This window comes from Prinia subflava, chromosome 2 (assembly GCF_021018805.1).
Source record: "Prinia subflava isolate CZ2003 ecotype Zambia chromosome 2, Cam_Psub_1.2, whole genome shotgun sequence".
Classification (NCBI taxonomy): domain Eukaryota; kingdom Metazoa; phylum Chordata; class Aves; order Passeriformes; family Cisticolidae; genus Prinia; species Prinia subflava.
This window is the reverse complement of record NC_086248.1, coordinates 36,222,220-36,235,512: the sequence shown is the minus strand read 5'-3', so window position 1 is coordinate 36,235,512 and position 13,293 is coordinate 36,222,220. Positions and strand designations below refer to the sequence as shown.

At 36.2% G+C, this 13,293-nt stretch overlaps 1 protein-coding gene across 1 annotated transcript in view; it reads left to right on the top strand.

The window, feature by feature from the left end:
- RNGTT (RNA guanylyltransferase and 5'-phosphatase) overlaps positions 1-13,293 on the top strand; it is a 172,766-nt gene that overhangs the window by 67,437 nt on the left and 92,036 nt on the right. The window lies entirely within an intron of this gene.

Sequence of the window (13,293 nt, the reverse complement as noted above, 5' to 3'; positions counted from 1 at the left end):
TTGCTTAAACCAACTCACAGTTCTCTTGCTAGGCATTTTTGTGTGGACAGTCTCAGTCTGGATGTCATCACTAAAGCCCATTGTCTAGTGAAAATTCTGTCTAGCATGAGTAGGAGAAAAGTTCCTTTCTGTGCAGTCTGTGGTCCCATGGAGAATTGTGCCCATCACTCTCCATGGAACAATAGGGCTAAAGGTTAAACAATGATACAGGTCAAATGAGCAACCTTTTGCAAATGTTAGCACGCTGTATGTCAATGACTTGTCAGTTCTTAGACTATTATCTGGTTTTAAAAAGACAGCTTGTCCTAGAGGAATTAGAGAGAAGGTAATCTCTGCTAGAAGATTAAATAATCTAGGATCTTCTTAAAAGTTTTCAGTCAAATCTGTGAACTGACAGATGACTTACTTTGTTCTCCTGATTTATTTGACATTTCAATTTTTATTTTTACTTTTTAGAACTGCTTTTGTTGTAGTTAGGAGAGGTGCAATGTTCAGAGTTTATACCAATAAAGGTATAACTCCTGTTGAGACGGTTTGCTTTGGAAAGTTAAGTGGCTGTGGACCTCTGATGATGCAGGAGACTGTGTAAGTGCACACTTTGCTGATGTTGATGTATTTTGCAGACAGCTGAGGCAGATGTACGCTAGTGTTTGCATGCCCTGAAAGCGTGAACCCTGATGAAGGGCAGAGGATGCAGACATTGCTCCTGCGTGTCTGCCAAGAGCTGTTAACCTAGACTGATGAGAATGACAAAGCCCTGTCCTATACTCCAAGTTGCCTAAAGACAACACGTGGAAAAGTTTTGCATCATGGGACAGAAGACAGAAGAATTGCATGGCAGCAATGGTGGATGCAGAAGTGTCAAGTACTCTATTTATTGACGATCTTGAAGTCTGCATCTCGGTGGAGAGGGAATGTCACCATCTGGAGGGTTTTTGTTGCCAAGAAGACTTATTTCCTCTGTTTTTATTTTTGTTTTGATTTTCTATGCCTTCAGGAGCAGTTTAATCTGCTCACCTTTCAATCCTGCATTTCCTGACCTAGAGTTGGCAGCCATTCTTCGGTGTCTGGGCTACATCATATTTCTCACTCCATCTGTTCCATTCCAGGGTTTTGGCCTATTTGTCGTCTAATGACCTTTTAATTGTCTTCTAACCCATGTCCCCTCTACTATTTTGTTTCTGTTTGTTTTTATTTCTTTATTTCTTGTATTTCTTGCTCACTTTGTCCTGTTCCAGCTCTCCAAAAATGGAAAGTTTAATGGTGTAAGAGCAATATTGCCTTATTCCACCCTTAGATGCTTTTGTGCTTGTGTAACGGTCACTTAAATCTTCTTTTTTGGCACGCTTTTCTTCCTGTAAACACAAATAATCTTTGACCTGAGGAACCTAGTAAACAAACAGTGAATAAGAAGCTGCAAAGATGTTGCCTTATTTTTATACTAGAATTTGAAATCTTCACTTGGGAGCTGTCTTATATCCCAGCATGTAGTACTTCAGCCAGATTGTTCAAAGTTATTTTACCACATGAATTGTAAAGCTAAGTGCAGCCAATCAGCCCAAGTGGAAGCTTTGTAAATTTTTAGATGAAATAGGTGACTAAACTGCAGATCTTGAGCTAAATGTAGGTTACTGCCACTTGAAATTCAGTGCTTGAGCTGGAGCTGTTTCATGCAGCCGATTGCAGCAGTGAAATGATGTGAATACCATTTGGTAAACAGAGTTTCTGTCAGTCAGAGTTTGAGGGTAGCAGAGAGTTTTTAGGCCAGTGCTGGTGGGCTGTCCAGCTGCTTCTGACTCTTCCTTTGCTTTCTGTGGGACAGGGAGGCAGCATGAACTTGCTTAGATTTGGGTTCCCTCAAGCTCAGGCAAACACTGACTCAGCTGTGGCTAACTTAGCCTCCGTGTGTTGCTGGAGTCACTTAAGGAGACCCATTCATGAACAAGGATCTGTGTTTGTTTCCTAGAGTAAACAGAAGAGGATTAGGCTACTTGCTTTTGGTTATTATTATTTGTAATGTTGAAGGTCAAGTATTATATTTCAGCACAGTAGAATTTTGGTTAGGAAAGAAATTTTTTCTTTTAGTTTAAGAAATTATTCACATATTAGTTACATTTCACATTTTTCAGAAAGTGATCTACTGAAGTTAGAACAAACAGTCTTGGGTATTTCCATGAAGGATTATTTTCATAACTTGTAGCTCATGTTAGATATTGCTAGTGGTACAAATTAAATTAATGTAGAATAATTCAGATGTGGAATATGTAATTAAATTCTGACTTGTCAAACTATAATGTGAGGAAAAAAGCCATGGAACTAGTGAAAAAATAAAGGCTTATGTATGAAGTGTTCTACTTGGTGCACATTGTAAGTTTAAACATCAGGATAGTGCATATTCAGCTTAGCTTTTAATTCTTTAACATTAGATTTGAACGTTCTAACATTTTTGTAAATTATTTCTTCTGTATTTTGTGCAGTGGAAATACTATATACCCTTCTAAGTAGGAAAAGTGTCTTTAACAGTGATTTCTTCTTTCATTTTTGTGGTGTATTACCAAACCAGGGAAATGTAAATCTGTTTGGACCTAATTACCAGTTGGTATGCCAGTATGGGCAATTGAATTGTATATTTGAGATCTTCCGAATTAGTTAGAAGACTCAGCTGTGGTGACTAAGTGGGTCACTCCAGTCATTAATTGAGGGGCAACTGTTTAATATTGTCCATTGTGCCACTTCACAGCCTGTCACTTCCCATTGCCTTCTGGCAATGCAGCTCCACAGGGAAGCCATCAGCCTTCTCCTATTGGAATGACGTTCAAGAGACATGCGCTTAATTTGGATAAAATGAATAAAAGCACAATGAAAATGGTAAAAATAGGGGTGACATTTAAAGCAATTTATTATGGTGCAAGAATATATGACACTGCTGCTAGCTGTTTCTTTTCTTGTGATATGCCCAATGTTGAGAAAAAACCCCGAAACCAGACCTTGTACAAAATTAATCTTTAAAATAAAGAAATTACAAAATCTTAATATTTTACTATTATGGCTTTATGGTTTTAATTTCAACTTGTAGCAAATAAAGCCCTCAAGTGCCATTGCATAGCAGAAGAATCAATTTTTTTAAACATCCAGACTATGAAGTAAAACCTTAATTTTTTTATTAAAATCAATGCTTCAGGCCCAGTAGAAAATATTACCCCAGTTTGAATCAGGAATTGTAACAGTAAATGTATGAGAATATTATATTCTTTTATATCAGTTTTGTGTCTAATTGAATTGTATATACAGTTTGTCTTTGTTGACAAGTCTTATTAGAAATGCTTAAAAAACCAAAATCCTCAATTATCTGACTTAATTAAAACAGACCTATCAATGATTTAGACAACCAGAGACCAGATTATGTTGGACCAGTTTACACAGGGATAACAGATTTACACAGGGACTGGGTAACAGATAAACCTTATCAAGTGTGTAACTTGAAGATAATTCAGCCCCATTGTACTCAAGCCGGTGCCATTCTTTCCTTTGACTATGAAGAACTATTGAGTGTAGTATTTGGTCAAGAGTATTAGGGAGCTTGCAAGCCATCAGTGTGATGAGAGCCTTGCTTAGTTGAAGACATTACAGACTTTACTGAGCACCTTTCATCCATTCAGGAATGTCATAGGTTGCAACTAATTTGTAAATAGGTCAAAGCATTTGCTAATGGAACCTATTAAACCTCCTCCAGCTCTAGCAAGACTGAAATCTCAGATAGGTGTGTTCTGCCAGGTAGGAGAGTGTGGGGAGAGCCATGTGGGCAACATCTCCATGCCTAAAAGAAAGAAAATGAAGACACTGTGCGGTTTGAAACAGAGAACTGTGAAGAGAACAGTAAATGAAATGGCCAAGCGCTGAAATATATTGCTGTTTCTTCATCAGGAAAAATAAATATGAAATATTGTTGTTTGGCAGGGTCATTCCTGCAAGGCTTCAAGGAGTCCATGTTTGTCTCATTTTGAAGCTATCACAAAAGTCAATTAAAGTTTCTTGGAGGAGCTTATTTCTCTTATTCGAAAGAAGCATTTGAAAACATCTTAGTTAATTGATGTCAGTTTCCCAATTGTGTTTTTGAGAAGAGATTGACAGTGAGAAGTGCCTCATGCTTATTTTGAATTCAGGAATGCAGATGTACTGTCAAATTAAGCATTAACACACATAGGGCTTGTGTTATTCTTGGGCATTGTTTTGAATATATTAGGTGCATAACCTTTGGAGTTGTTCACTGAGAACCAGCACGTGGCTGATAGCTCAGTGGTGCTCTTACTGTAGCATGCTCTAGGTTCTTCTAAATATCTCCAAATAACTAAGAAACATGGCATACAGCTAGTATTATTAGCATATTTGAAAAGTGCTGTTAATGAATTAGCTGCAAAGCCAAGAAGAATATTAAAAAAAAATTAGAAGCATCAAACTTGATTCCCTGCTACCCTCACAATATACTTTACTCTTGTTCACAGTGCATTTTTTCCTGTGTGACTGGGTAGTGAAATCAAGCTAGTCTGGTTCTTAGACTTTCTTAACATCCAAAGTTGCATCCCAACACACACTACAGTGATTTCCAGCTACTCTCATATCTCTTCTTTGAATCTTTTAGAAGGGAGTAGATTTAAGAAACAGCTTTCAGTAGATGATTTCTCTCAGATATGATTTCTCTCAGATATGATTTCTCTTAAGTTCTCTATGAAAAAAGCAGACTTTAAAACTGCCTTGTGAAATTGGCAGCAGTTCCAGTAGAAACTGGGGAAGCTCCAAAAGTCCGGTGTGTGGAATAACTTGATTTTTTCCCCAAGAGGTGCAGCCCAAGTTGCAGAGAGAAGGGATGGATCTCTTTGGCTTTCTTGCTTGGAGATGTTGCCCATTCCCTATCACATGAGTAGAAATTGGAATTTCAATTGCCTTCCTCTTCTGGAAAAAATATATGGACTCTACCCTTCTGTAGAATTGCTGTTCTAAAAGATAATGAAGAGTGGCATCATTAGAATGCTAATGACCAGTCACTAGTGGTTTGGGCCCTTGTCAGTCACTGAGTATGAAATTATATGGGCAAATGATTGAGGAAGACACTCTGCAGTAGTTGTGGTTCTTGGAATTAATGTTATTTTTGGTCTGTGATCTACCAACTAGAATTAAGTCTTAAGCATATTTGACCTTTACATATTTTACACAAAGAAGTCTGGGAGCCCCTGCACATCACACTTTTCAGCAGGAAACAGAATACTTGGAGCTAAAGTGCAGACTGCAGGTACCAGTGGCAGCCTAGGTTTGCAGCCTTTCAGCCACTTCATCCACTTGGACTGCAAGAGGGCCATCAAATGAGAACACGTTTAAAATGCGTCTGAGAGGGCTGATGTAGCTATGAGATAAGTAAATGTTTCTTTCAATGTTCCTGCTGAGTTTGTAACTAGTTGTAGGCAGAGGAGAGTTCATAGTTGCTGGAGCAAACCCAGAATTAGGTCACCTTCCTTCCTCTCTGTGCCTGCACCTGTCTGTTGCCACTTCATGTTATTTCAGCCTTGCTGCTCACGCTGTTACTAGTACAGGGCTTGTGGAGATTCAGTGGAAGTGCTCAGGTGACTTCCTGTCCTGCTACAATGGGCTGTACATGGAAGAGTTGACCCCCTGGTAAAGCTGACCTCCAGCAAAGTGCTGGGAAATACTAGAAAGTGACTCTCCCACAAAAGGATTTCTTCTTGACATTATCTGTAATTGGAACAAATGGAAGGCTGTCAGTGATTTTTTTTTTGTGGAATATGAATTTCAGATTGAGCATCCTCTAAGAGTGTTTTGCTAGATGAGCCATTAGGACCATATGTATTTGAATACCATGAACGATGCTCTGAAGTGTAAAGCAGGGCATTCTCTCCAGGAGGGCTTACTCAACATCCATGGAGGAGTGTAGAGAGGAAGCTACACATATTTCTCTTGCAAAAAAATATTTGCTAGAAACTAGTCAGTCTGTGGAATATTCAATATTATTAAACACACCTTTGACTGACCTTTAAAAAAGGAAAGCATGCCTTGCATGCTCACTTTTTTGGGCCACAAGTTTCCTGTCTTTAGCAGGTATTTAGTACTGGATTTGGTCTAGTGTGTTTAAAATTATTAGGGTATTCCTTAAGGAATTCTTGAAATGTACTTGAGTGACCAGTTGTAGCCAATGTGTTTTTGTTGTGGCTGTTGGCTATTCCTACACCTAACAGATGGCACTCATGTACATTGACAAGCTGTGGATAGCTGAGCATTACTAATAAAACCTATCACATGTTAAACTTGACCTGACATTAATCAAGTTTTGAATGCTAAAAATGATTCATGGATAATAATTAGTCTCTTGATCATATTAGTGAACATCAGTTCACTCACAATGCTGCCATTATCTGCTTTTATTCTTATAGGGAACAAATCTATTGCCATAATTAGGTGTTTTCTCATGTCTTTTGAGCCAAAATGTTCTGTATGATTAACTTGGTAAAGAGGTTATTTTTAGTCTCTCAGTATGATTGATTTCAGGGCTTCTAGTAAATTAACAAACTGAAAGGCTTTCCATAAAATAATATTTTATAAGAAGTATATATTTTAAAATTTTTTCAACTGAAAAAATTCCCATGCATCTTTACACAGTCATTTGGTGTATTTTTCATCATCATATGGTTCAGCTGTTGCCAGAGGTTACACACTTCAAAACAGTGGTGATTTTGTTAAACAGGGGAACCTTGGGAGTTTACTTTTACTCTTTTTGTTTAGTTACTGAGTTACTGGTTGACATCAAGTGCTCTCAAGATGTACGTGTTCATACAGACAAAATAATGTTTGCAGCTTTTCTCTGTTTTTGTCTAGAATTAGCATCTTGAGTGGATAGCTGTGTGAAAGCTAGGATTTGAGCTTTGAGCATGAATTTTTTTAAAGGATTTTCATACTGATTTTACAGCCCAAAAGCATGAAATTTCTTTTTAAGTAATGAGCAAGTGAGAAGTTTATACTTTGTGTTCCATATGCAGTTAGGGCAAAGTAGATAATTTCACTGGTTTACTAAAAATGTAGCAGTTATCTTCAATATGTGTTGGTTCCTAATTAGCATAGGAAACTTCTTTAAGCAATTACTTCTTAGAGAGCTCAGTTTTTAATTTATTTTCTACAGTTTTTGATCCTACTTTTCCTTTATGCGTGTTTTAGATCATTGGCATGTGCCAGGAAATATTTTGTTAGTTCATGATTTTTTCTTAGCATATTACCTTAAGAATAGTATAAGCTGTGGTTTTCTGTCTGTACTCTCAGTTATTATGATGCATTTTCTTTCTTTCCTTTGATTGCTGGTAAGATAAATATAGCTAACTACAATGACTAATGAAGGAGGGTGCATTATAAAATTGGACATTACCCTGGTGCAGATACACTTCAACTGATACTGTTCTTACCTCATTTATCTGACATAAGGAAGAACATCATATTTTGATTAGGAAATGAGACTAATGCACAGGAAACCGGGTCATGTTAAATTATTGAAAACCTGCTTTTCAACATTTTTATAGGTCATTTGGAGGAAAACTTGAAATCATATAAATGAGAGATCACTTGTGGTTTTTTGAGGGAAATAAATGTTAACATTGAAGCAGAAGTCTTTACTTTGTGACCATGTATTAAGTCACACTCCTGAGACCATTGGCTGTGATTTCAGGATCTTCAGAACTATGTGAAAGGAGCCACTCTGAGGCAAGCAGGTAGTTGTAATAAGTCATTGGCTGGTCAAATACTGTGCTCATGTATCTAGATATTTCCTTGAAAGGAGACTCTTGTGAAAGAGAACAGGGAGTGCATTTTTTTCTTGCTGCTGTGGCCTTTCTGGAATATTCTGCCTAGTCTAAATGACAGGGTTTCAGTCGATAAAAAAATGGTATCTGTGGGATATCTTTGAGGACGGATTGAAATATTTGAAGAGTTACATCTGTTTCCTTGTGAAATGTTTGGAATGTGAACCTTGTTTCTAAAAAAACCCTTTTAGAGATGTCTTGGTCAGAGTCTAAAAAGAGGAGCAAAGAAGAAAAGTTGAACGAAGAAAAAATTGCTGAGAAATAGGAATTCATTTTTTAATTGCACAGGTAGTACTTCGTTGGACAGCTTAATGAAGATTGTGTTCTTCATCACAGCATGCTATAATTTGAGATTGCACAGTTTTCCAAATAATTACTTGGCGCTTGAGCATATCACTTGAAGAGGAACTTAAATATGTGTGAGAGGAGAAGGTTTCATCCTCCTAGTTGTCTGAAAGTTAGTCTGAAATGGTGATCCAGGCTATGTGTGGTTTGGAGCAGGGAGGGTAGGAAGCAGTAGATCTGCCAAAGGTGTTTCTTTGATCCTCTCCCATCTGCCCCCAGATTTTAATTTACACTAGGTTTGTTTAGATGAACTGTTTTACTTCTAATGCAGTGTTAGATGAGATGATTGGTATCCTGAACATGAAAAAGATAAAAAAGTCTGCATGGATTGAGTTTTGTGTGTTTGTTTTTGATTTTTTGCCCCCTTTTTTAATCTATATTTGAGAAGATGTGTACTTCCTTTAATTCCCCAAACCATGAATTCCCCACAGTCACTAGAGATTGTTTTGAAAGGTTTACCATATATTTGTAGTAATTCAGTCAGTTAACTGAAATCAAAACTTCTCTGAACACTTTGTTTTGGGCTCTGTTTCTGTTAAAATGTGAACTAGCCAACTTCTCTTTGTGAAAAGTTTGAGATTCTGTGTTTTATTTTTAAATAATATATGAAACTTTTTTTCCCTATGGCATAGTTACTCTAGTTACTCACGTGCTATTTGATGCTTTTTTGCTTTTTTGCTTTGAGACTGAAAGCAGCTGTCTTGATAACTTCTCTGCTTTTGGACACAAAACAAACCAAGAAGATGTGATGCTGTAGGACAGGGGAAACTGGAAAGGTTCTGGTGAGGAGGAAGGAGCAGAGACCACAGCCGTAGCTTAGAGGACCAGCTTCCCTCACTTGGCATTAAGCTGCATTTGATAATATTTTGAAACATTGCACAGCAGCCTGCATATCATCTGAAAGGAAGCTTATACCCCACCAAATGCATGCTTAGTTCTTTTCCAGGAGGCCTCCTTTTCAAAATATGCTGTTTGAAAGCTGGAATTTAGAATGTCAGTAGTTTGGATGATGGCTCCATCACTGCCTGGTACAGACATTTATTTCTGGGAAATGTGATAATTGGGATGAATCTGCACCAGACTATTTTTGCATTATTTTAACTCATCTTATCATAAAAATCATTCTGTGGGATTTCTGATGTCATTCAAACACAGGATTTATGAAGATTTATGTAGTAGGTTATCTACAGAGATGTATGAGCTCATGTTTATAAAACTCAACAGTTGTCAGGATGTGAGAATATCGAGGCTGATGGTGAGGGCTGTCATCCTTGGAGAAAGAGATGGTCCTTTAAGTTGGACTGAAACCTAAGACGGTGAAGATGCTGGCTCTCTGAAGTTAGGAATGACAGTAGGGCCCATGTTTTTATGTTCTGACTGACAGGCAATTCCATTAATAGTTTATTTGTAACTACTACTTTAAAGTGAAATATGTTCCCTGTCACAGCTCTCTGTAGAGTGAACAGGTCCAGATGATAAGGAATTTGATGGTGGATCTGGAAAACTCCATAGGGACTGCAGGCAGATTTGTTCTATCTTGACTTGAAGGGAAGCATATAGCAGTTCTGAAACTGAAAAACCAAGGAAAAGGGACATGTATTTGTCTTGTATTATAACATTCAAAGGCATTTTTTCTGTATCCCAAAGTATTTCAGAAGGCTGCCAAGCAGTGTCAGTTTTGAATCAGAAATACAGACAAAATGGTTAGCTGTTGTTATTTTAATTGCAATGTGTGTGCAAGGACCTTAGTAAAATTATTTTGTTGAAAGTCAGTATGACTTTGCAAAGTCGTCATTATGTTTCAGAATCCTCATAACTCACATTGTGCTGTGTTTCAATGAGGTTTTTTTTTTTGTTTTGTTTTGTTTTTTTTTTTTTTGGTAAGGAGAAGGAAAAGGCACAGTAGTACCTGCTGGACTTATTTATTTTATGAATAATATAATATCTGCAAACTCATAGAATTATGTGCCTTGGTTCAGAAATACGGAAACACTGATGAAAACCTACTAGCATTGTATGAAATCTGTGTGCACCTAAATCTTCTGCCGTTCCTGCTGAAGAAGCAAAGTGATTTCTTGGTTGGTATAAGTACAGAGAGATCTCTAAAGAGCGAGTTTTCAATTATCCACAGAAGAACTGCTGACTGTTCAGTGTTTTAGCAAAATCAGCTTCAGCAAGTTATTAGTGCTCTTTTGGTGAAATACTCCTGTTCTTCTCAGTGGTTAAGGTGCAAGGAGAAATCCTGTTAGTCATCATACAGCTCCACTCAATCTATGCAATTATACCATTCTTTTGCTTAGAGAAGTGTTATTAGATATAACAGTAATTTTAACAATAGTTGAAAAGTATGAAAGGAAAAATTTAAAAAAATAAACTTGTTAATAATAAACACTGCAACGGCTTGTTGCAGTGTTCACAGGGAAGAAGGAAGCTGAAAGGAGTGAACAAAGGGGATCTCAGGTGGAAATAGATGCCATGAGGCAACAAGGAATTGGATGCCAGAAGAGCTGGTTCACATGCATCATTTACCCATCTTTTATAAAATGTCATTGAGATGCATTGCACTTTATCTGATCCATGGCAGTCATCCCAGTCAAGCAGGTGTGCCATTTATCATGGCGCTGATTTAAAAGACCATTCTGTTCAAGTTAATTAGAAATTTGAACATGTGGAACATTGAACGTTTTTTAAAAGACGAACCATGATATTTGCATTTGAAGTTCATAAACTGAAAAAAATGTAACTTCTTTAGAGTCAAAAATACTTGCTTGTATGTCAAACATCCATTTTCTGCTCATTTCCATGTCATTCCAAACATTTTACAATATTCAATGTCTGTGTATTCTGCTGTTCACAGACAACCTTTATATAGTTAATTTTCTCAAGAAAAATTTTATGGGAATAATGTCAGAGAAAATGTATATTCCTTCCTCTATTCCCTTCCCCCAGTTGCTAATAATTTCTAGTCAAAATTCCTTTCTAGAGAGAGTGTTATCATTCAAATACATGTAAATGACCTAATGAGGATGAAAACAGAATAACTGGAAGTACAAAGAAATGTAGTTATCTGTTGAGGCTTGTTCTGGATTTAAAATCCTTTTGTCTTTGATTTCTAATTGACACTTGAGCTCTCTTAATGAAAACACTGTGGACCTTTAAATGGAGAACATGTTTGACTCTGAAACTGGGTGGCAGCTTGATGGGACAGATTCCTTTACATTTTGTAATTCTGACTAAGTAGTAAATGAAAAGTATTACAATGTATTTCTGAAATTCTGAAGTTTCTGTATTTTAATTTATATTTTCCTCTCCATTTCTCAAGTTGTAATAGTACTTTAATGTGGTTTTCTAAAACTACATGTTCACCAGAGTGGAGAGAGTTGCAGGCCAAACAGTGTAACTGTTTCTGCTTTTCCACATACTCCCACTTCAAAGATTGTTTCTATATTCTGAAGTTTTATTTTGGGAAGGAATGCATAATTCAGTTCTGTAAGCTCCAACACCAAAGTAACTGTCTCCTCAAATTGTACTTTCCTTAAGAACTTCAAAAACAGAGAGGCAGAAACAGAGGTGATTGATTTCTCACTTTGCCACTTTTGATAAGTTGGTTAGAAATTTATAAAAAGTAGTCTCAACTAATTTGAAGTGTCTGTTTTGTTTTTGTTTGCTTGGGTTTTGTCTGTATTTTTGTTTGTTTGTTTTTAAAATATCGTTATTCCTTACTATTAACATTATTCAGTGAGAGTTTTTTGGTACCTGAATTTAATGAAATCAGTCTTGTGCATTTTTGTAATTTTGAAGTATACTCTTATTGTAGATGACTGGCCAGTCAGTTTTGGAACTGCTGAGTAACTTGCAAGTGACCCACGGAAGACTTAGCTTGTGTAGAAATAAAAAACTGCCACTATTTTAAAAATTTTTGGACACTTGTTTAAATATTTTTCCAATTCACTCATTGCTGTAATAAAAAAAAAGACTAACAATAGATTTATGAAATAATTTGGGATTATTATTATTATTATTATTTTCTTGTTATTTTGTGTAGTCATGTGGTAGCAGATGCATTACATTGTGAACTTCAGCTGTACATTTCAAGACAGCAACAGGTTATAACAGCAAGGTGCAGCTTCAAGTTTCAATTATGGCTTTCTCTTCTGAAAAATTGTGTTTCATTGGATAGTTTCTTACTTGGATTTAAATATTCCTAAGGTATTTTTCCACATGAGAGTATTCTTATAGTGTGTTTTTTCCAATTTATATCTATAAGTTGAATAATGAAAGCTTGCTTTGTTGTTGGAGCTATAGACACAAATATAGGACAATGACTGAGTAAGAGAAAAAGCTGGCTTTTTATAGCAAAATGATCAGTCATTCTGTGCAGTTACAGGTTTAAGTGAAATATGTTGAATTATTATTGTTTGAAGTATTTGGCTGTCAGGCTTTTGATCCATGAAACACAAATTTTAGTTGTACAGCCTTAGTAGGATACAAATGTTAGTTCTCAGCTCCTTTCATAGTTTATTGACTTCATTTGAATAATTTAGTCATAATTTGGTCAGCAGGTCATTAAGTTGAGCTCTAGAAAGGAAATTGTACAAAATTAGCAGACCAGGCCAAAATAATGCTTTTAAAACTGTGATTTACTGGTTCTGTATTTGCTATGTTTTATCACCATGTGATTACTTTCATGCCAAAGTGTTTTCAAATATTATTAAAAGTATCTACAACTTCAAGACAGATACATCATCTCAACAGTGAAACATAAATTGAAATTAATAAAGAGATGTTTTGGTAATTCTCCTAATTTTTGCTATTACTTGTCAATTGTAATTCTCCTGGTTATTTGCTTTTCCTTAGGCAAGTCATAATTTAATAGGGAAGTATATCATCAATTCTCATAACTGTTGACTAGCTGGTTTCAGTGGTTTGTTTAATTAGACGGTTTTCCTCTGGTAAATTCCTCTTGATGGATATATTTACCTCCATATGGAATTCACAGTCTTTGAAAGCATAAAATAGAATATTCAAAATACAAATTAATTCAAAGAGTTGTTTTACAGTCATGTAGCTGTGTTACTGGTTTATGCCCTAGTTA